This window comes from Gekko japonicus, unplaced genomic scaffold, assembly GCF_001447785.1.
Source record: "Gekko japonicus isolate JY-2015 unplaced genomic scaffold, Gekko_japonicus_V1.1 scaffold178, whole genome shotgun sequence".
Taxonomy (NCBI): Eukaryota; Metazoa; Chordata; class Lepidosauria; order Squamata; family Gekkonidae; genus Gekko; species Gekko japonicus.
Window position 1 is genome coordinate 452,274 of NW_015173679.1, and position 21,768 is coordinate 474,041.

The following is a 21,768-nucleotide window of genomic DNA, read 5'->3' on the forward strand; positions in this document are numbered from 1 at the left end:
CTAACTTGACTAGCATTTTCATAGAATTAACAGTTTTGGAAAATTAATTCACTAGTGTTGTAGTCTTCACCTTGAGGGACTTCTTTCCTTGTCTGTTAAGGAAGTCCTGAATAGCTGCTGCACAACTTAATTTCATTTTGAGTTTATTCTAGGCATATAATTAGTCCTTGCAAGGCTTCCCTATTATCATGAATGAGCTGAGAATGCACCTTAGTGCACACAATAGCGTTTTTCAGACTGCCTTAAAATTCCACCTTCATTACCCAATGTTACTGTGTTTTTTTCTTGTGTTCAAATAACTTCATAAACATCCCAGTGCTGACCCTTTTCTTCCCCATTCTCCCATACTTTTAATTTTAATTGTGAAATGAATCCACAGGAAAGCCTCTTCCTGGGAATCTGAACATTTCCCCCCACCCTGAGGTTTGCCACCCAAACCCACCCCATAAAGTGCAGGTTTGAGTGTTTTTTAAAACGAAATGCATGCCAGTGGCAAAATGTTTCAATGCTGGAAGGCCCCTTGGTTGAAACAAGCAGTCATTCCCATTGGGGGCACCTTCCTCTTTGCTCTGCCTTGTGAGCATGTGTGTGTGTGGTCTGCTCTCCTCTCTCTGTCTCTCTCTCCCTCCCTCTCCAGACGGAGAAAGCCTGGAGCTCACTTGCTGGCACCTCCCCCCTCCAGGGATGGGGGGGGAGTCTGCTACTGCAGTTCCTTAAAAACAGCTTTTGGGATGTTTACCAGAACAATGCAGAGAGAAACTGAAGAAGGTACACATATTAATCATAAGGCGGCGGGATGCCCTGGATCCTTTCCCGCTCTTGCTTTACACAATAGTAGATGTACCAGAGTAAGGGGATCTCCAGTTGCAACACACTCCCCATCTGAATATTCCCACCATCCTCCAGATCACCTCTTGATCCTTTGTACCTGTCTCCCCAGTGGGAGAAACCTTCTTGTTACGTTGGTTTCATGTTTTCAGTTTACAAATGTCAGGGGCCAAGTGACTGGGCAAATAAATTATATTTTCTGCTTCAGAGTTGCTTTTTGATAGCCCCCTCAATTTACACAAGAGTAAATGTACTGAAGCCAATAGGGCTACTCTCATGTAAGGCGATCCACCCTGCCCATGTGTTCCAAGGAAGATAGGTGGTGCTTGGAGGCTGCTGAAACTGCTCAGCACATATCCAAACCCCCCCCCAACAGATGGAACTGTGATGGGAAGTCTGAACCAATCCCACTAATAGTGCGATCATTGGAACTTGCACGACGAGTGAAAACATGAAAGGTGGCTGCAGTCTGAAAAACACCAATGTCCCTTGCAACTTTGGACTGCAGGAGGAAATCAGTAAAAATGGATAAGCCACCCTTCAAGGAAAGTTGTCTATCAATAGTGGGGGGGGGGTCATTGGAATACAGCTGAAAGCCACTGTATTATCAATGATTGTGTATTTTACAAACACAAGTGAAAGATCTACAAGATTCACAAGAGAGGAAAATTCCATTGGTCCCACCCTCAATTTCTTCCTTATTCCTTCACTTCTCCAATTCCAAATACCTAAAGAACTCTCTTATGAACCTAATTAATCATTACAATCATCTTCCGAAGCCCTACTTCAAGTTTCCCTACCTTCTGAGGTTAGGCAAGTGGCAACCAAGGAGAGGGCCTTCTTGATCATGGCCCCCAAACTCTGGAACTCTCTCCCCAGACAGACTCATCTGGTGAGTGAAGACCTTTGTTTCATCTGGCAAAAACCCTTAATGCCAGCCCTATGTTTTAATTGTTTTTTCTATGTTTTTATATGATTATTTTAGGTAGGATTTCATTGTTTTAATTATGTGTTTTTGTTTGGTCTTAATAGTTTTTACTATGTGTTTTTATTATGTATGTTTTAAATCTGTTAGCCAACAAGATGGTCCTAGTCCTGTTTTCCATTTGTTCTTCATTTTGTTTTGGATCATTATTTTTGGGAAGCTGGTCCTGCCTTTGAATGAGGCTGCATATGTTCATTCTGTTATTCAGCTATTGTTAGTCTGTTGCTTTTGATTATTCCTAACATACAAATGCCTCTCAATATTACCTGACACCACCACCACCCCCAGTCTGCCTGTTGGGGGGAACCACATAGTGGCAAGCCTTGGGATCTCACATGGATGCTACCAGCCCCCATGCTGGACATACTGCCGGAAGCAGAGCTGACCCAGCTGAGCTCTGAGAAGGAGCAGAAGATAGAGCTGCTAGAGGGGTGAGTGTTTTTATTTACTGTCAGCTGAGGTGATTTAGCTGAAAGGGTACTGTGTTTGGGAGCTGCTCTGAATATGGCAGCCCTGCTGCTGTCAGAGAGCATGTGAGTTGAGGGTAAGCAGGGCACCGTGCTGCAGATAAGGGGAATTTGCCCTCAGAAGCTACCTCTTCTTTAGCTGGTGAACGGGTATCCTTTTGCACCAAGGAACCATCCCTTGGCAAGGAGGGAGGGGGGCTCTTGGTAGTTGGTGATTCGATCCTTAGGCAGGTAGACACCTGGGTGGCAAACCCGCATACTGACTGTATGGTGACTTGCCTGCCTGGTGCGAAGGTAGCGGACATTAAGCATGTTCTAGATAGGCTGGTAGATACTGCTGGGGAGGAGCCTGTGGTCGTGGTACATGTTGGCACCAATGATTTGAGGAAATGCAGTTGTGAGGTCCTAAAGGAAAAATTTAGGCTGCTAGGCAGGAAGCTCAAGGTCAGGACCTCCAAGGTAGCCTTCTCGGAAATGCTACCTGTTCCACGCGCAGGGCTGGAGAGACAGGCACAGATCAGGAGTCTCAGTGCGTGGATGAGACGATGGTGTAGGGGAGAAGGACGTCAAGTTTGTTAGGCACTGGGATGCTTTTTGGAATAAGAGGGAGCTGTACAAAAGGGACGGTCTCCACTTCTCCTGAGAAGGAACCAGGCTGCTGGCACTTAAAATAAAAAAGAAGAAGAAGAAGAGATTGGATTTATACCCTGCCCTTCACTTGGAGTCTCAGAGCGGCTTACAAACTCCTTTCCCTTCCCCTCCCCACAACAGACACCCTGTGAGGTGGGTGGGGCTGAGAGAACTCTGACACAAACTGCTCTTTTTCAAGGACAGCTGTGCCAGAGCTTGTGACTGACTCAAGGTCACATCAGCAGGTGCAAGTGGAGGAGTGGGGAATCAAACCCGGTTCTCCCAGATTAGAGTCCGCACACTTAACCACTACACCAACCCCCCCCCAAACCCACCCATGGCTTTGGGAGGCAGCAGGGGGATGGCAACGAGTATGGGGCCAGCCAGCTTGGAGGCAGCTGGCCTGGCCATGCATGTAGAGCATTAAAAAAATCAATAAAACTATTGATGAGGGAGGGGAGAGCTGAAGAGGATCCTAGTTGAACCTTGCTGGCATTTTCCTCTGATGGGGCATGGGGACAAAGAGAATAGGACACTGTACCTGTACAAGAAAAGGAAAGGAGGAAGTAGCGTTGATGTCATAAGAATGCACACAAACACACTTCGCAGTTCAGTAATTTTTTTCCCCACCAGTGATCAAAGTTTAATGATAAACTCATCTCTGAGTTAAAACAAAAAATGAGGGAAGGGAGTTCAAGCTCACACAGACACATTTTCAATCGGGGAATTCCCTAGTCATTTATAGTTACTGATTCATTCTTATGTTTATCACTCTCTCTGGCTTTTTAAAAGCTTGCCTAAATGGGAGGATACATCCTCTTTTGTCTTCGGAGAAGGAGGGAAAGAAAACAGAATGGAAATGGGGCGGGTGGAATGGACAGAGATCAGTGAAGCCACATCAAGTAGTCTGCTTATTGTTCACTGTGAATTGGTAGCAGAGAGAGCAAAAGGTCCAGTGCAAAACCACATCCAGATAACCCGGGGCAATGCCATGGTGACTACGGAGTCAGCCATGAATGGCCATAAAACAACGCTGAAGGTCCCAAGTAAACTGATGCACAAGGACAGTGGGAGTGCATGCAGTGCAGAGGGATATTTCCCTTCCGACATGGCTGTGGTAAAACTGTGAGGGGAAAGATGAGTGCAGAATCTCCCAAAGATTAAAAGTGAAGTTAGGAAAGCTTCCCAGGTTCCATTGATCCTCATGTAGCCAGACTTGAACTAGACACTTCAGATAAAAATGGAAATACTTGGCAAATATTTGCCCCCCCCCCCGAAAGCCTTCTGAGTTCCCAGAAAAGGTCAATATGGCTAGCGGTCAGGAACAATTAAACTGTATTTTAAAGGTTTTGTCCCTATGAAATCCCCAAACGTGTAAAAATGTCTTCATTGTGGCACTTGTGTCTAAAATTTGCCCACCAAATACCTGGAGTCCTGGAAGCCACATATGTATCTTCCACACCTCAAAGATATTTACTAGCTCTAGCGAATCCTTACCAATTATACATTTCGTTCTGGAATGTTCTGCTTAAAATTATTTAAACCTGGTTCATCCAAAGAGATAACATAATTAAATTAAGAACTGTTGCCATGGCACCATAAAACACAGATTCATATGAATAAACATTCGGCAATGGATATTATCATGAGTTACAGAAATGCCAGAAACTGCTGAAACAAAATCTTTCATTGGCTCACCTCTCTAGTAATATTTAACAAATAAATGGGAGCTAAATGTTCAGATCTGTTTTAACAAGGTGAAATGACTACTGTGGTATAAACGACATTTTGTTTCCCATGCACTGCCTCATGCTGTAGTTTCTGGCACATTGCATATGTTACAACTGAAAAACCAAACCACAGCTATAAATCCTCTTTGGGTTTGGCATTGTTATAGTCAGAGGCACCAGTGATCGTGCCTGCAGGCCAGTAGTTGCGTACGCTATAGACCAGTACCTCAGGACTGTAATATTTTACTAGTTCTTCATGTTCTTGATATCCTTCAGCTCCTTCCAGAAATATGGTAGTGCTCAAATTACAATACGTATAGTAATCTCTTGCAGGAATTGTAGCGTGGAAAGTTCTTTTACTTTTCGTCACAATTTTATTTTGCAGAGGCTGAAAACCTAACGCAATCATAAAAACAACTTTAAAAGCTGGAAAAGAGCCAGTGGGGTATCTGCTATGAAACCATGCCTTGAGGCAAGATAACCACTTGTGTGCCTGACAGGTGCCTGCCATAAAAGGACAAAGCAAGGAACAGTTGCTGTGAAGTCCCTGAGCTAACCAGAAGAGAAGCTCAAGGAAGCTATCTGGTCTACATGCATCAAAGCTGAGAGTGAAATGGCTTGTTACATGTAGTTTTGTGACCTTTTGAAAAAGCCATGTTCCCCCCCTTTAATGAATGTAGTCTTTCAGGCTGCATTTTCAAAGGATAAATTAGTGAGTGGGACTTTTTTAACCTTCCCTCTTGCCAAGTAGATTATTTTCATCCTGCTCATTTTGATTTCCTAATTTGTTTAGTTCTCATATAGCCTTTTGCACTATTTTATGTCATTATACTATTTTTTATTCCATTAATATATCATTTATACATTTTATGTCATTTTATGCTAGTTTTATGCAATTTATATGCAGTTGATGCAACAATAAGCATCAATGTGGTCAGGAAAAGTATTGACACAGTTTCATCCTGAGGCTTGGACCAAACTAACATTTATATAAGGACAAGGACTTCCACCCACAAAGCATGATTTTTTCCCATCACCCTTCCCACAGCAGGCCCAAATGCTCCCTGAAATCCTGTTTCTGAGAATCTCTTCTCGATCAGAAACAAAAGTTAGGGGCAGTTTGAACTGCTGCAGGACAGGTTCAGACCTACCTTGATCTATCTTGGTGGTAGCTAGTTACCCTGGACAGTGAAAAATCACTCCCCAGTATTGTGTGTTTTGCTCTTGACCTTCGCCCAAAGTCTTGAGGGACAAAGGGGCTTTGACAGACCAGTACATGAAAAGAATGGAGCTCATATGTTAATTCATATCATACACCTTCTAAGACCATTGGGGCCAAATGAGGGAGTAGGCAGAAGGGTCATTGGGCCTGGGCCTCAAGCTCAAAGTGGGGGGACTTGAATTTAGGCTCTTTTGATATTTGATATATTTTGCAATTTGTTTTTATGCATATCATGTGTTGTTGTTTTTATTTCTATTACAGCAAGACATAGAAGCCTCAAAAACTAGAAGTAGTGCAGGCCTCCCTGTACCCAGAAGAACACTGCCTCTTCAATCACTGTATTTGGTGCCCAGTTTGCTTGTCCTCTGCCTCAAGGAATCCTCATGACAAGTCACCTTTCTCAGAAACCCGTATCCTCATGACAAGTCACCTTTCTCAGAAGTGTCCCTTTGAAACCCATTTAAGAAAGAGATTACTCTGGAGCTGTACACTTTAAGGAGCAACATCAGGGGTCTTTTGGGCCCAGGAGCCTGTGCTAATGGCAGCGGGAGCAAGCCCTTCCCCTAGCTCCCTGCGCCAAAAGCGCTGCGGCTTGGGGGAGGCTGGAGAGTTCACCGCCATGTCCCCCAGGCCCGTGTAGCACTGCGGCTCAGGGGAGGCTGGAGAGCCCCGCTGCCGCATCCCCTGGGCCCCCACAGGAGCACTGTGGCTCGGGGTACACCAGGAGAGCCCTTTTGCTGTGTGCCCCGGGCCCGCGCAGGAGCGCTGCGACTCGGGGGAGGCCGGAGAACACCATCACCATGTCCCCTGGGCCCGCACAGGAGTGCTGCAGCTCGGGGGAGTCCGGAGAACCCTGTCGCCGTGTCCCCTGGGCCCGCACAGGAGCGCTGCGGCTTGGGGAAGGCCAGGAGAGCCCCGCCACCATGTCCCCCGGGCCCATGCAGGACTGCGGCTCAGGGGAGGCCAGGAGAGTCCCGCCGCCGCATCCCCCGGGCCATCGCCAGCTTCCCCAGCCCCGGTCAAAGCGGTAATTAAGGGATCCGTGGGGGTAGGGGTAGCGGGGCTCTTCTCTTTTTCCTCCTTTCCCTGTTTCCCTCCTTCTTCCCTTCTCTCTCTCTCATTCCTTCTCTCTACTCTCTCTCTTTCCTTCCCTCTTTCCTCCTTCTGTGGCCCAACTCTAGTGAGAAGGGGTTTAAACTTTAAACCCCTTCTCTCTTCGCTCCCCCCCCCCAAGGCCAGCTGGAGAAGGGAAGGGGAGGCTTTTGAAGATGCCTCCCCCCCCCTTTGCTTCCCCTTCTGGCATCAGTTCCGGTGATGTCAGAGGGCATGGCATATGCTAATGGCCTAGTAGCTTATTAGCATACCATATGCTAATGAGCTCCTACAGCTCTTTTTCTATGAAAAGACCCCTGAGCAACATGGTTCCAAGGCTGCATAACTTCCACAGCAAAACAGGAAACATTTGTTTTTAAATAACTTTCTATTTATTTGCTGGGATGATCTAACTTCTCAAAAGTGCAAGTTTCAGTACAAGTATCAAATTCCATTACTATCTGCTTCTGTCTTATGTTTCAGGAACCTACCAAGAAAATTTTGCCAGGAGGAGAGGCGTATGTATGGAAAGAGAAAAAGCATCTACATGGATACTGATATGGTAGTTTGGTGTAGTGGTTAGGTGCATGGACTCTAATCTGGGAGAACTGGGTTTGATTCCCAACTCTTCCACTTGCACCTGCTGGATGACCTTGGGAAAGCCATAGTTCTGGCACAGTTGTTCTTGAAAAAGAGCAGTTTCTGTCAGAGCTCTCTCAGCCTCAGCTACCTCACAGGGTGTCTGTTGCGGGGAGGGAAAGGGAAAGGAGTTTGTAAGCCACTCTCAGACTCCTTTGGGTAGTGAATCCAATCTCCTCCTCCTCTTCTTCTTCTTGTCATACATAGTACGCTGCATATATGCTAGGTAAGATCAATAACTCAACTATTTGTAAAATAAATTTAAAAATCTATGCTGATTGGCTAACTCCTCTTCAAACCAATTTGTCACAGGCGATCTCTAGGTCTTCAGAATATATGGCCTCTACTAATAGTCATGGACTATTTTTCTAATTTAGTTATTGGCAATATGTGTCCCTACAGATATGTTACTTAGAATTATCTTAATATCATTCTGTTTGCATTCAGAATAAATTAAAATAATCTACATGAGCATCTTCGTGACTCTTTGGACTCAGCTGTGCAACTGAACAACAGCATATGAGCATGGGAGAGCAGTGACAATGAATGATGCTAATATCACTGTTTTGGGGGTCATGTGGGTGAGTGTTCATAACACAGTATTCGAGAATGGACTCATTTGACTGAGCAACTCTCCATTTGGCTTAGGTGGGTTCTAACCCCATCAGTATCAGCCACAAACAAAGTGACTTTTGCCTTTGGGGGCTGCCACTAATGCCAAGCCTCTCCCAGCCCTCAGTTTCAAGTATGATATCTCTCCCAATCTGTCTTCACTTTCTTAAAGACACAGAAGTGGATCAATCTCCTTCCATGAATCCTTAAAGAGTAAAAAGCAGTGCCAAGTGGGGATGCTTACCTAAATAAATTTGGTTGTGTTAGTTTGTTGGTGGTGCACTGAAATTAGCTGCAGGAAGCTGTTCTCCATTTTTGTGAGGAAAGGGTTAACATCAAAGCATGCTAGCTTCCTTTGCTAACCTTTGAACAGCAGGAGTCAAGGTTTTGCCATCAGTTTGCCATTGCAAGGCAGGCTGGGACAGCAGTTGTGTCTTTAGTGGGGAGGTGGGAGGAGCAGAAATGCTGAAATTTGGACTTGTTGAGACTGAACCCTGATTTCATTAACTTAACCACGGCCAAAATAAGCCATGGCATCTGAACGAAGTTTAGGTCTGATGGATTCTGAGACCAATTACACTTACTGGCAGATGATCTTGATTGGAGGTTATTCTGGCAGAGAATGAATGGATGGATTGCATAATGTATGAGGGGGGAAGTTAAAGCAAGGATCAATATACAACAGGATTTGCTAAGTATTTTAGACACAAATTGAAACAGTAATCTTTTGTTGGTAATTTGTGTGTGTGTGTGTGACTGGAGAAGGAACCTAATGCAAACTATCTGCAAAATTTATTTAATCTTCTATACCCCCAACCCCCACACTGATATTTTTAACAGAATGTCCTTTTTATTTTTTATTATTAATAACTGGCTTTATGTACAGTTTACCTTATTTAAACTTGCCCAGACGACCTTAAATTTTAGAAATCTCAATAAAGATTGAGAAAATTCACATGAGTTTACTAGTGGTCTTTTCTATGTAGCTTACCAGTGACATCTTGTGGTCACATCCAGATTTTCAGTGGAAAATCTATCATGAATTGTAGCAGTGTTACAGCTGGAGGGTAATTTTTGGAAAAACAGAAACTTGGAGCGGAAGAAATGTTGCTGAAAACAGAAGAACCCCAATTAAACAAGGCTTCAGCTTGTGAAATCTATAGGTCAGCTGAAGCACTTAGATCAATGTAGAGAAAATTAAATCAACAGGAGTCGTGCATGTGGAAGGCTGTGAGTAAATTGTCTGGAAAGAAGAGGACACCTTAATATTGCTTGTCTTCACTGGCTCCCAACATCAAAGATATTTTTTAAAAAACACCCACAAAGGGATCATTTGTGAGCTGATTATTGTTCATAGCCTCTAGCTAACATTTGTTTGCACGTTTTGGACTTTGTTACAATTGTCCTCATGCTGACCCTGCAATGACGATAACATATGATAACTTACCCGTTTAGGTCCTTCTGCTGAAGCTCTGATATTTAACAGAGCTGAGTAGAAATGAACCCATTAATTCTAAAACTTATGAGCACTCTCTTCTCCTAGGTTTGAATAAACAATCCTGTTAAAAGCCCTCAATTTCCCTTCATTTTACTACATCCAGCTCCAGGTTCAGGAAGCACATGATAAGGAGTCTTATACTAAAAAATATAAAGCTAACAATTCATTCTCCATAGGATTTATTTTCTTTTTTCTTCTATTAAAGAACTCATTAAAATACAGTGCTATCAGTGCTGGCAGATTCTTCATTATAATCCATTCTGAGGTAAAACTATAGTTCACAGTAGGAACTAGCAACAGGTAGCCCGAGGGTACATTCTACTCCACAGACATTCTTCAATTAGCTCTGGAGTGATGGTATTTCAGGTGCTCCTGATACTGCCACACACACTTTAAATTAAGGTGTTACTTAACGCAACCATGTTATTTTTCTTTTCTTTTTTTAAGTACCCATAAGGTACACTTTTATTATTTTTCATATTATACACCAACAAACAAACATACTACATAACATACATCCACTTACACACATAAAACATACAAAGAGATCAGTATATTATCTTATAACTCTATTACCATATTTAAAGAATTTCTATAAGTTTGCTTAAGTTTCTGTATACTCTTTTCTTTTTACCATAGTTTCTATTTAACTAAAAAAGATTAATAATACCAATTCTAGTCAAGTTCTTCCACTTGAAAGGGTTGGAACACTTTCCCTATGAGGAAAGGTTAAAGCGCTTAGGGCTCTTTAGCTTGGAGAAACAACGACTGAGGGGTGACATGATCAAGGTATATAAGATTATGCATGGGATAGAGCAGGTAGGGGAAGAGGTACTTTTCTCCCTTTCTCACAATATAAGAACTCGTGGGCACTCAATGAAATTGCTGAGTGGTCGGGTTAGAATGGATAAAAGGAAGTACTTCTTCACCCAAAGAGTGATTAACACATGGAATTCACTGCCACAGGAAGTGGTGGTGGCTACAAGCATGGACGGCTTCAAAAGGGAATTAGATAAGCATATGGAGCAGAGGTCCGTCAGGGGCTATTAGCCACAAGGTATAAATAGGGGCTCTGGGGCAAGTGATGCTCTGTCTTCTTGGTGCTTGGGGGGGGGGGTCAAAAGTGGGAGGGCTTCTAATGTCCTGGCCCCACTGGTGGACCTCCTCATGGCACCTGGTATTTCTGGCCACTGTGTGACACAGAATGTTGGACTGGATGGGTCTTTGGCCTGATCCAACATTGGCATCTCTTATGTTCTTATGTTCTTATTTATGTTCTGTTTCCCCCGAGTAGGCCCCAGTGAGGCTTACAACATTCTTCTCCATTTTATTTTCACAACAACCCTGTGAGGCAGTTTAGGCTGAGGATATGTATGATCGGACCATGGTTACCCAGCAGTTTCTGTGGCATAGTGAGGATTCAAACCTAGGACTCCTAGATCCTTGACACACTAACCACTGTACCATGTTGGAATTTATATCAATATATGTGTCACACATAAACACACACACAGAGGATTGCATTATACCAAGTGAAACCATTGGTGTAGTGGTTAGGTCCATGGACTCTAATCTGGGAGAACCTAGTTTGATTCCCCACTCCTCCACTTGCACCTGCTGGATGACCTTGAACAAGCCGTAGTTCTGGCACAGCTGTTCTTGAAAAAGAGGAGTTTCTGTCAGAGCTCTCTCAGCCCCCCTACCTCACAGGGTGTCTGTTGTGGGGAGGGGAAGGGAAAGGAGTTTGTAAGCCTCTCTGAGACTCCTTTGAGTAGTGAAGGGCAGGGTATAAATCCAATCTCTTCTCTTCTTCTTCTCAGTACTGTTTATCTGACTGCCACTCAAGGGTATCATGGAGATAAAATTCAAAACCTGCTGGATGAGATGAACAGCTTTAATATGAGACATTCTGCATGCAAATTACGTGATCTACTATTGATTTATAGCTCTTCTTAAAAGTGCTGGTTGTTACAGGCATTGGAGATGATATGGCAGTGTGGCCTCCAAAGATGTCATCAATATATCATCTAAGGGTACCCTAAAAGTTCTTTTTAAAAGCTCCATCTTCAAGATGCTCTTCCACAGCACAGGGGCCATGACTGAGAAGGATCTCATGGATAGTAGCCAAATGCACCATGGTGCAGGAACAAGGGATCAAGAGCAGGAGTTGGCCAAAAGAATGGAGCTGCTCATCAGTTCATACAGGGATAGGCCGTCCTCCGCATATTTAGCACTCAGGTTATGAAAGGTTTTAAGAGTCAAAAGCCCCTTGAATTAAACCCAGAAATATATTTGTAATCAATGTAAATGTCTTAATATAGGAGGAATAGGATCCTAGTGACTAGCCCTAGTTAATATATAGGCAGCCATATTCTGAACCTATTAAAAAAATTTAATTGACTTCAGTTGTGTTTGCAAGGGTTGAGACCATAACAGCACAGTTGAATCAGAAACCTGAAGAAGTACTTGGTTGAAAACTGGAAATCTAAGGGCAAACAGATCCAGCAGTACTCAGGGCACATACAGATTGGTAAAAGCTAGAGCAGACCAAAACGTGGCCAGAAAGGCAGGTTCAAAGGTATAGCAATAAGGTGAGAAATGTCAAGGAGTTCAGAACAAAGGTGATTGACTAGTCTGCCGGTTCACAAGGGTATTAGGAGGTTAATTCAAAAGGAGAAAATCACTATACCAGCACACTGTAGTGGTTAAAATACTGGTCTAGGATTTGGGAGACCAAGATTCAAATCCTCCCTCTACCTTGGAAGCTTGCTGGGTGACCTTGGGCCAGTCACATATCCTCACGGCCTATCCTGTCTCACAGGACTGTTGTGAGGATAAAAAACGGAGAAGAAGAGAATGATATAAACTGCTTTGGGTCCCCATAGAGGAGAAAGTCAGACTATAAATGAAATAAGTAAACAAATAAATATGGAGTCAAATCTGCTTTCACACTGAATACCATTCGAGGGGAAATCATGGCATGTTATATAATGATCAGACAACATTCTGATCTGTATCAATTTACTTTTATGTATTTTTCTTTCTATCACTAAATTCATTAAATTAACTTTTAAAATTCTAAGTATTCCTTTACATCAACATAGGCATTGCTGTTACAGTAGTTTTCCCATAAGACACAGGGAGGGGGAAACAAACCTGACACAAAAACTGGAATCAAGAACCAAAAGAATGAGAAGTTTTCCCCACAAGATTTCCACTCACATTCTGCTCTGTGCCACAAAATCATTCTGCTCTGTGCCAAAATTTAGTGGAACATAGGATGGCAGTTCTGCCCATCTCTATTTAAATGTGTGATGGTTAATATTTTTTAAAATTCTGACTGGCAGCTTAAAATGCAAACAAAATACAACATTTTTGTTTTTAATTATGTGTATTATAAAACTGTAGAAAAATTAGGCTTGGGCAGAGGGGTTGATGTCTGGAGAGCTTAGAAAAGGGAACACAAATTTTCACTGAGCATTCTGGAGGGGAAATCTTGCCTCGTTAGAATAGCTAATACACTAAGTGGGATTTGCAGAGCAGAAATTGCCACTATAATTACATACCATGTAATTAAAAAAGGATCAGTTACACAACACGCTGAAACCACTGCAAGATTTTAGAATTATTTACTCTATTTTTAGTAGGCATATAAAAGGAAACTGGGTCCTTATTAAACAACATTTTGGAAGTGAAAAGAAGTGATTAACTGAAATCTCTTTGTGCTATTTTAATCTTCTGAAGTTTTGAGTTTGTCTGTACTTTACTTGCATTTGTACTTCTAGGATTTGCATTTATTTTATTTTTTATATATAATTTTATTTTCTAAAACATTACAAGAAAAATAGGGATGGGGAACTATAAACTACTGGAGAAAGTAAAGAAAAACCACTAAAAACCCAAGAGGTGGTGGTCATACAATAGTTACAATACAAAGTTTATAATAAAAATAAAAATATTGGTTACATTAAATGTGATCATTAAATTCGCTTATATGTTTCAGACCCATAACGTCTGACTTCTTAAAAAACAATATAAAAGAACTCTTATATGTTATCAACAAAGAGCAAAAACAGACTTCAGAAAAAAAAAGCATCTCATTTTTTATCTTTTCTTTCCCTCAAATGATATCCTTGCTTTGGGGCTGCCGCCCCGAGTTCCGAGTCCGAGTCCTCTCCTGTAGGTGATTCTTCATCACTTTCCTTGTGAGGACTCACATGCACGGCTAGTCAGAGATGTGCTGAAAGCCCTCTACTAGAACCGGTTGTTTGTAATACTGTCCACCTGCGAGTTCCATAGGAAAGAGTTGGACTTCCTGGGCTACCAGATTTCTGGGAAGGGACTGGGCATGAACCCCCACAAGGTCAAAGATGTATTAGGGTGGGACCACCCTCAAACAAGGAGGCAACTACAAGCATTTCTTGGGTTCGCTAATTTCTATTGACCTTTCATCCCAAATTTCTCCCAGGAAGCCCTGCCCCTCACAGACCTCCTGAAAACAAAGGGGAAGGAGCCAGAGAGTAAAAAGCTGGGCTGTAAGCTATCATGGACCCCAGAGTGCCAACAGGCTTTTGGCCGATTTAAGACTTTGTTCACTTCTGAGCCAATTTTGAGCCACCCAGACGAAAATAAACCCTTTGTGGTACCAGGTGGATGCCTCAGATGTGGCAATGTGGGGGCTTGCAATTGGGGGAGAACAGGAAACTGCACCCCCTTGCCTATAAGTCAAAAAAATTCTTTGAGACAGAGAGAAATTGGGCATTTGGGGACAAAGAAGCGACTGCCATTAAGCTGGCCCTTACCACTTGGAGACATTGAACTGACCATAAGAATCTGGAGGCATTACACACACACCGATACCTCGCTAAACAGTTCTGGACCATAAGAATCTGGAGGCATTACACACACCCCGACACCTCAACGCTAAACAGTTCTGTTGGGCAGAGTTCTTTTCTGAGTTTCAGTTCACATTCAAGCACCTTCTGGGGAAGTCAAATTTTCTTGCTGATGCCCTCTCATACCTCCCCCAGCATACCAGTCAGAGGGAAGAAGTCATTGATTCTCATTGATTCTATGTTTACACCTGCACAATTGGGGGGGGCAGTGCTCACTCGCAGTCGGGCAAAGGAGGAGGGGGAAGCCTTGGGTGGAAAAATTCAAGGCCGATAAGGAGGAAGTGGAAAAGGAGGGCACCCTCACACAAGGGGAGAATGAGTGTTGGTATCACCAACACAGGCTGTTTGTGCCTCGTTCCCTGCGGGGGGGGGGATTTTGAAACTGGGACATGACAATAAACTGGCTGGACATTATGGGTATTTAAAAACTTTACACCTCCTACAGAGGCAATTCTGGTGGCTGCGTATGTGGACTGACATCTCTCAGTACGTAGACTCTTGCCAAGTGTGCTTAATGGGGAAACACCGGGCTGGAAAAACCCCTGGATTGTTACAGCCCCTCAAGACCCCCGAGAGGCCTTGGTCGGTTATTTCTATGGAATTTATAACAGATCTGCCACCAAGCTAGGGGCGGACAGTTATTTGGGTGGTGGTTGATCTTTTCTCAAAGCAAGCCCATTTCATCCCCTGTAAGCAATTACCCTCAACCAAAAAGCTGGTACAGCTATTTATGCATCACATTGTGAGATTGCATTCTGTACCCAGGAAAATAATCTCGGACGGGGGGTCCCAGTTCATGGCTGCCTTTTGGAGGGAATTGTTAAAACTCCTGGGGGTTGAGCAAGGACTCAGTATTGCTTACCATCCAGAGACAGATGGCTAAACCGAGCAGACCAATCAAGTACTGGAGCAGTTCCTGAGATGTTTCATTAACAATCAACAAGATAATTGACTGGACTTACTTCCCAATGTGGAATATAGTTACAACTCTGTGCATAGTTCCACGAGGGCCACCCCCTTCAAGGTGGTGCATGGGTATGAGGGACCCTCCTCCCTACCATTGCAATGGAACCCATCAGGCCTGGGGACTTACAGGCCTGGTGGTCAGAGTTGGCCCAACAGTAGACTCTTATCCAGCAGACTTTGGCCAAGGTGAAAGAGGATTATAAAGCCAGGTGGATAAAGCTAGGGGGCCCAAGTGAGACATTAACCTTGGGGACTCAGTGTACATTTCCACAAAAAACTTGAGGGGGTTGCAGCCAGGGAAGAAACTGGGGTGGAAGTATGTTAGGCCTTTTAAAGTGGTGAGAGTTATTAACAAAGTGGCTGTGGAGCTGGACTTGCCAAAAAACTCATGTCATGTTCATCCCATTTTTTACTTCAGCTTGCTGAAGAAGGATCCTGGACCTTCAAAATTGAGACCTTGACCCCCGGCTCCTCCTCCCCTGATGGTGGATGGGGAACTCCACCAGGTAGTGAAAGATGTTTTGGACTCTAAAATAAAGTGGGGCCACCATTACTATCTCATCAATCAGCAAGACTTTGATCCTAGTCATAATGAATGGGTCCAAAGTGATCATGTCAAAGCCCCCAGATTAGTTCAAGCATTTCATAGAACCCATCCCCACAAACCTGGGGGGTGAGAGACGGGGGGGAATGTCAAATTGGGGCCTTGTTTGCCATGGGTTTCTTAACTGTCAGTCTGTCTTTGGTTCTGTATGCTTATTGTCCTGTTTCATTTTCGCTGGGGGAGGGGGAGTATGTGTTCTGTATGCTTATTGTCCTGTTTCATTTCGGCTGGGGGAGGGGGAGTATGTGAAGGGGTGTATGTGTGGAACTGCTTTGCTGGGAGTCGTGCTAAGCTTGTAACTGCATCTATGTGGGGCCTCCCTTCCATGGGAAGAATGTGTGCTTGTCCTTGAGTACCAGACACTGCTAGATAATGTAACCCTATGCTTGCAGGTTTTGGAGGAGGGCTAATGGTGCACAGTAGATTTTGGTGGGCTGGATGGATGGGTGTGATTGGACTGGTGATAAGGTGGGGCTGTTTGAATTATGTATAATACAAGAACTGGCACCAAGGGAGTCAATTCTGACACAGTTCATCTATGCTTGAGACATCTCTAACTTTCAATAAACAAATCACTGCCAAGAGAGTGTTGTTGGGAGTGAGTTTCTTCAAGACCTGACACAGGCTAGATGGTGGTGACCCAAGAAAACGCTTTCTCGGTCATAGCACCAAAACTTTGGAACTCCATTCCCAAGGGAGATTAATCTTTGCCACCACAATCGAAATGAAGAGACGGACACCAGTATGGATTTAACCAGGACCACTTTATTAATTATTTATAATCAAACAACTGGCGGGCTGCTAAATATACTGAGGAATATGACCAGTGTCAAACTCCTGACCACCTTCATTTCCTTCTGGGCAATGCACCTTCCCCGATCTCGAGCCACCCAATGTAGCTCTTGACCAGTGGCTTGGCATATTTAGGAGAACCCCCTAGCCTACCACCCCAGAAGCCGCAAGGCCTGATAAGATAGGCCAGGCCAGATTGTTCTAAGGAAGATCACCCCTTTCTGGCCTTAAGCTGCAAAGGCCTGAAAGCCGTTCTTGTAGGACCCTTTAATTCCTTTATAGCAATGCCAGGTGCTCACCATTTTCAACTCGCTGATCGCACTACCCCACCATAGCAAAGGCCAAACCTCTGCTTAGGCCTTCGCCCCCACCAAGTGATCCTGCAACAACAGCATCCCTTGCCTCAAGTCTGCAAGAAATATATTGTTGCCATTGTTAGAGAGGTGCACCATGACCCCCCTATACAGGTCCATTAACTCAACCCATATATCAGGGTGCAACAAGAAGAAGCCCAAGCCACCATCCATGGAATTTCTAAGCCACCGATTGGCATTTTGTCTTGCCCGGTCCAAGCACCTAGGGACATTGCAGACAAGACCAGCTTCGCCCCAGGCCACCGGCTGTCTTTACGCCTAGCGTGGGTCCCCAAATTGTGCTAACCTGGTGTGGCAGAATAGTTGACCTGACTATCTGTACTCTGGGCTACCTTGCTCTTATCATTGCAAGGTCAGCCTCCTCTTGTAACACCAGGGCCTTGGCCTTCATGGTGAGGCAGAATAGCCAACCAGACTATCTGCACTCTGGGCCACCTGCTCTTATCATTGCAAGGTCAGCCTCCTCTTGTAACACCAGGGCCTTGGCCTTCATGGTGAGGCAGAATAGCCAACCAGACTATCTGCACTCTGGGCCACCTGCTCTTATCATTGCAAGGTCAGCCTCCTCTTGTAACACCAGGGCCTTGGCCTTCATGGTGAGGCAGAATAGCCAACCAGACTATCTGCACTCTGGGCCACCTGCTCTTATCATTGCAAGGTCAGCCTCCTCTTGTAACACCAGGGCCTTGGCCTTCATGGTGAGGCAGAATAGCCAACCAGACTATCTACACTCTGGGCCACCTTGCTCTTATCATCGCAAGGTCTGCCTCAGCTCATAGCACAAGGGCCTTTATGGCCAAGGTGCCCTCCTGCCTTGGTGGGTGGCCCAAAAGACCATGCTGTAGCCAAAGACATTGATTCATCGTCTCACCCCACGGCCAGCAGCACTGTAAAGAAAAAACCCATTAATAACTTTAAACTGTGCAATTCCATTCTTCAAACGCTAGGCGAAAGCCCACCACTAGCTCACTGATTTATTTATTTATTTATTAGATTTCTATACCGCCCTCCCAAAGGCTCAGGGCGGTTCACAAGCGGCAAAGCTGGAATCTAAAATACAATAAAACACACAATAAAATACAATAATTAAACTATAGTAAGCCACCTAAAACACTACATCATCAGTCAAGGTGGTGACGATCTTCCAACTTGGTTGTGGAACCAAGTTGATCCACAGTGCCACCCCCACAAAATGGAGTGCAGTGACCAGACAAAGGTCCTGATCTGAACAAGGTCCCACTGATACTACTACACAGCAAGGGAATGCATAGCCCAGGGCAGCTGCAGTGGAGGCGGCGCTGAACAGTCCCAACTTGCCCAAAGCCCGGGTGCTAACCACTGCAAACTGTTGCCTGGTCAGTGGCATTCCAGCCACATGCCTAAAGTGGTAACCGTCTTCAACATGAAGTGCAGTGACACCCCAGGTTGCAAAAATTGACCCTTTTTTCATTGCCAGGGAAATGGGTTGCCTCTGGTCCTCTAGATCTCCCTTTCCCCAAGATCTTCATAGAATGCTTTAGAAATTCCACTACATTTGCACAGCAATGTTTGCATTTGCACAGTCATTGTGATTTGCAAGGCACTTCCCAATGTTCACAGGGCTTATGTTTGCACTGATCAAGTGAAATAACCTATTGATATTTCTGGGTAGCAAAGGAAGCCCACTCCCTTTAAAGGGATGTTAATTATCCGGTGATGTTATTTACCTCCATGCCATGAAAAACTACAGCTGCGCATTTTCATGCATTAAGTTTCTATTAAGCAGACAAGACTTATTTCTTTAGATTTTTTGGCAATCCTGCACCCTGAAAAATAGGAAATTGAGGCCTAGAATTATCATTGTCTAAGATCTATACCAGAAGAGAGTGTCTCCGATTCAATTCCAGATCCACTGGATTGTCAAACTGTGGAAACATTCTTTCAGAGCCTTGGTGTGCTTTAAAAAACTTTTCACAGGCATTCAGTGTTTTAGAAGCCAAGTAACTGTCCCCATGAAGGCATTCTGAAATACTTCTTGGCATTTAATCTTCCCCAGTTCTACTAACCACTGAGACCCAGCCTAACAAAAAGTTAGTTTGGCTATTAAAACATGATAGTGCCAATCTACAATGTGTTGTCACTTTAAAAACCTGTATATTTATTTATTTATTCATTGTGAAAATCACCCTACCCTGAAGAGTGCACGGTACCTATGATTTCTTATAGAAACTTGGTTCTTATCCTAAAGAGCAAGGACAAGCACACAGTAAATGTGCACTGGCTCCTTCTTACAAACAGGTGAATGTACATACATGCAGGCTGTATGTTCATTCACCGTAATGTGCACATGGCTGCAGTGGACCCTGTTCCATATATGCATGATTAAGGCTGGGCTGCCATGCCTGAAAGTAGCTTCTTTCCTGGCCAAGTGAGTGGGCAGAACAGGTGTCTGGTCCCCTGCCCCCCAAAGCCCTGCCGGTCCTCTGATGGGTCTTGCTTAACCCTCGCCCCCACCGGAACCTCCCTGGAAGCCACCTGCCTCATTTCTTGTTGCTGTGGCAGTGCCGCGGCATCCTAGCCGGCACCCTCCACAGCCTGTCACAACAACACAACTCTTCCGGGCTGTGTCAACTCACTGGGCCTCCCTTTAAAGACAAATGCGCTATTAAACCTGTGTAAAAACGCTCATTAGGACCAAACAAAGACATATAACAACGTGCAGGCTTTCAAATTCCCCAGATCACAGCATCAGGTCGGAAGTCACACTGTATCCTTGCTAAAACAGAAAACAGAAGGTACAAATGACGTATTGCAATGGATATTGTCGAATCCTAACAACAAAGACTAAGCCAATTCGCCAACTCAGAGTTCCTTCACACTGTCAAATTCACATGTTGCTGCCAAGGATTCCTTCATGGAAGGAAACCCTTAGAAATTCAGCTGTTTTCCATTCAGATTACACTGGATTTCACCCCCACACACTAAGTGGTCAATCAAGCTACCCAGTTCCAAGTAGCCACTCCTATTGGCTGCACTCCCTCACCTCAAATTCTGTTTCTATTTGTAGTTTACAGTTAGATACCAATGAAGGCTTCTATAGTATTCTAGAGAAGAAAAAGAAGAGACCAGATTTATATCCTGCTCTTCACTCAGAGCGGTTTACAATCTCCTTCCTTTCCCCTCCCCACAACAGATACCCTGTGAGGTAGGTAGGGCTGAGAGAGCTATGAGAGAACTGCTCTCGAGAGAACAGCTCTCAGAGAACTTTGACTGACCCAAAGTCACCCAGCTGGCTTATGCAGAAGAATGGGAAATCAAACCTGGTTCTTGGGATTACAATCCACTGCTACCCAACCACTACACCGAACATACATCCCTACGCATTAGGGCCAAATATTGTGATCTGAAGACTGGCAATTTACATTGTCTTTCCCTGAATAAAACCCTGTAAAATGTTATTTTGAATAGAAATCCCTGTCTCCCATCGCAAATATAAATAAGCCCTGCAGAGCAATAAGTAGGGAGTCAATTTTTATTCTTATAAGGAATAACCCCTTCATTAGCACTGTCCGCTTTCAGGCATGCTAAATGAGTATTGCCTACTCAGCCTGGCAAATGCTCTCCAGGTCTTAGACAGAGGTCTCTCATATCACCTACTACCAAATCCATTAACTAAAGATGGTGGGGATTCAACCTGGTACCATCTGCATACTAAGCAGATGGTCACTGAGACATATCCCCTCTCAAAATCCCGTCAAGGCAACTATTACCGAGAGTAATCTCCCTTATAAATAAAAGCCGAATGGTAGTCGCACTTCTCTAGAGTCCTGCCTCCAACATTCTAAACATTTTGCTGTTCCTCTCCCCCCCCATAGCCAGTCAGAACACAGAGGTTATTTGCATATGCGACTTGATTGGCTTTTGCCTCTAACAGTCTAACCAGTTTGCTGTTCTGAGGTAAAATGTGTCCAATCTCTAGGTGAGGGCTGGAGATCACTCAGAATTACAACTGCTTTCCAGATGGCAGAAATCAGTTCCCCTGGAGAAAATGGTGGGCTCTGTATCCTTATATGCTGCTGAGGTGGCCCCCGTATGACAGCTGTAAGACACAGGCTTCGGATTCTCTACCAGAATACTTCAGGCTCTACGCTCAGGCTTGGCAAATCAGGCAAAAAAGCTTTTATTATCAAAAAAAAACAACAGAGGCAACCTCAATTAACAATGCTTTGAGGAAAAAGAAAATTCCACGTCCTTCAGGGGGTTGCCAAAATACAAAGAGTAATTAAAATCAACTGGAACTTACAATGACTCCACAAAGTATGAAAACATCCTGCCCACCAGACGCGCGTTATCTTGCCCCCCACACCTTTTGCTATTTTATCTTTGGAAGGACCTGTTAAGACGCTGCCCCTCCCTGTCTCCAGTGCAGCTGTCAGTTAAGAGATCTCAGCTGTG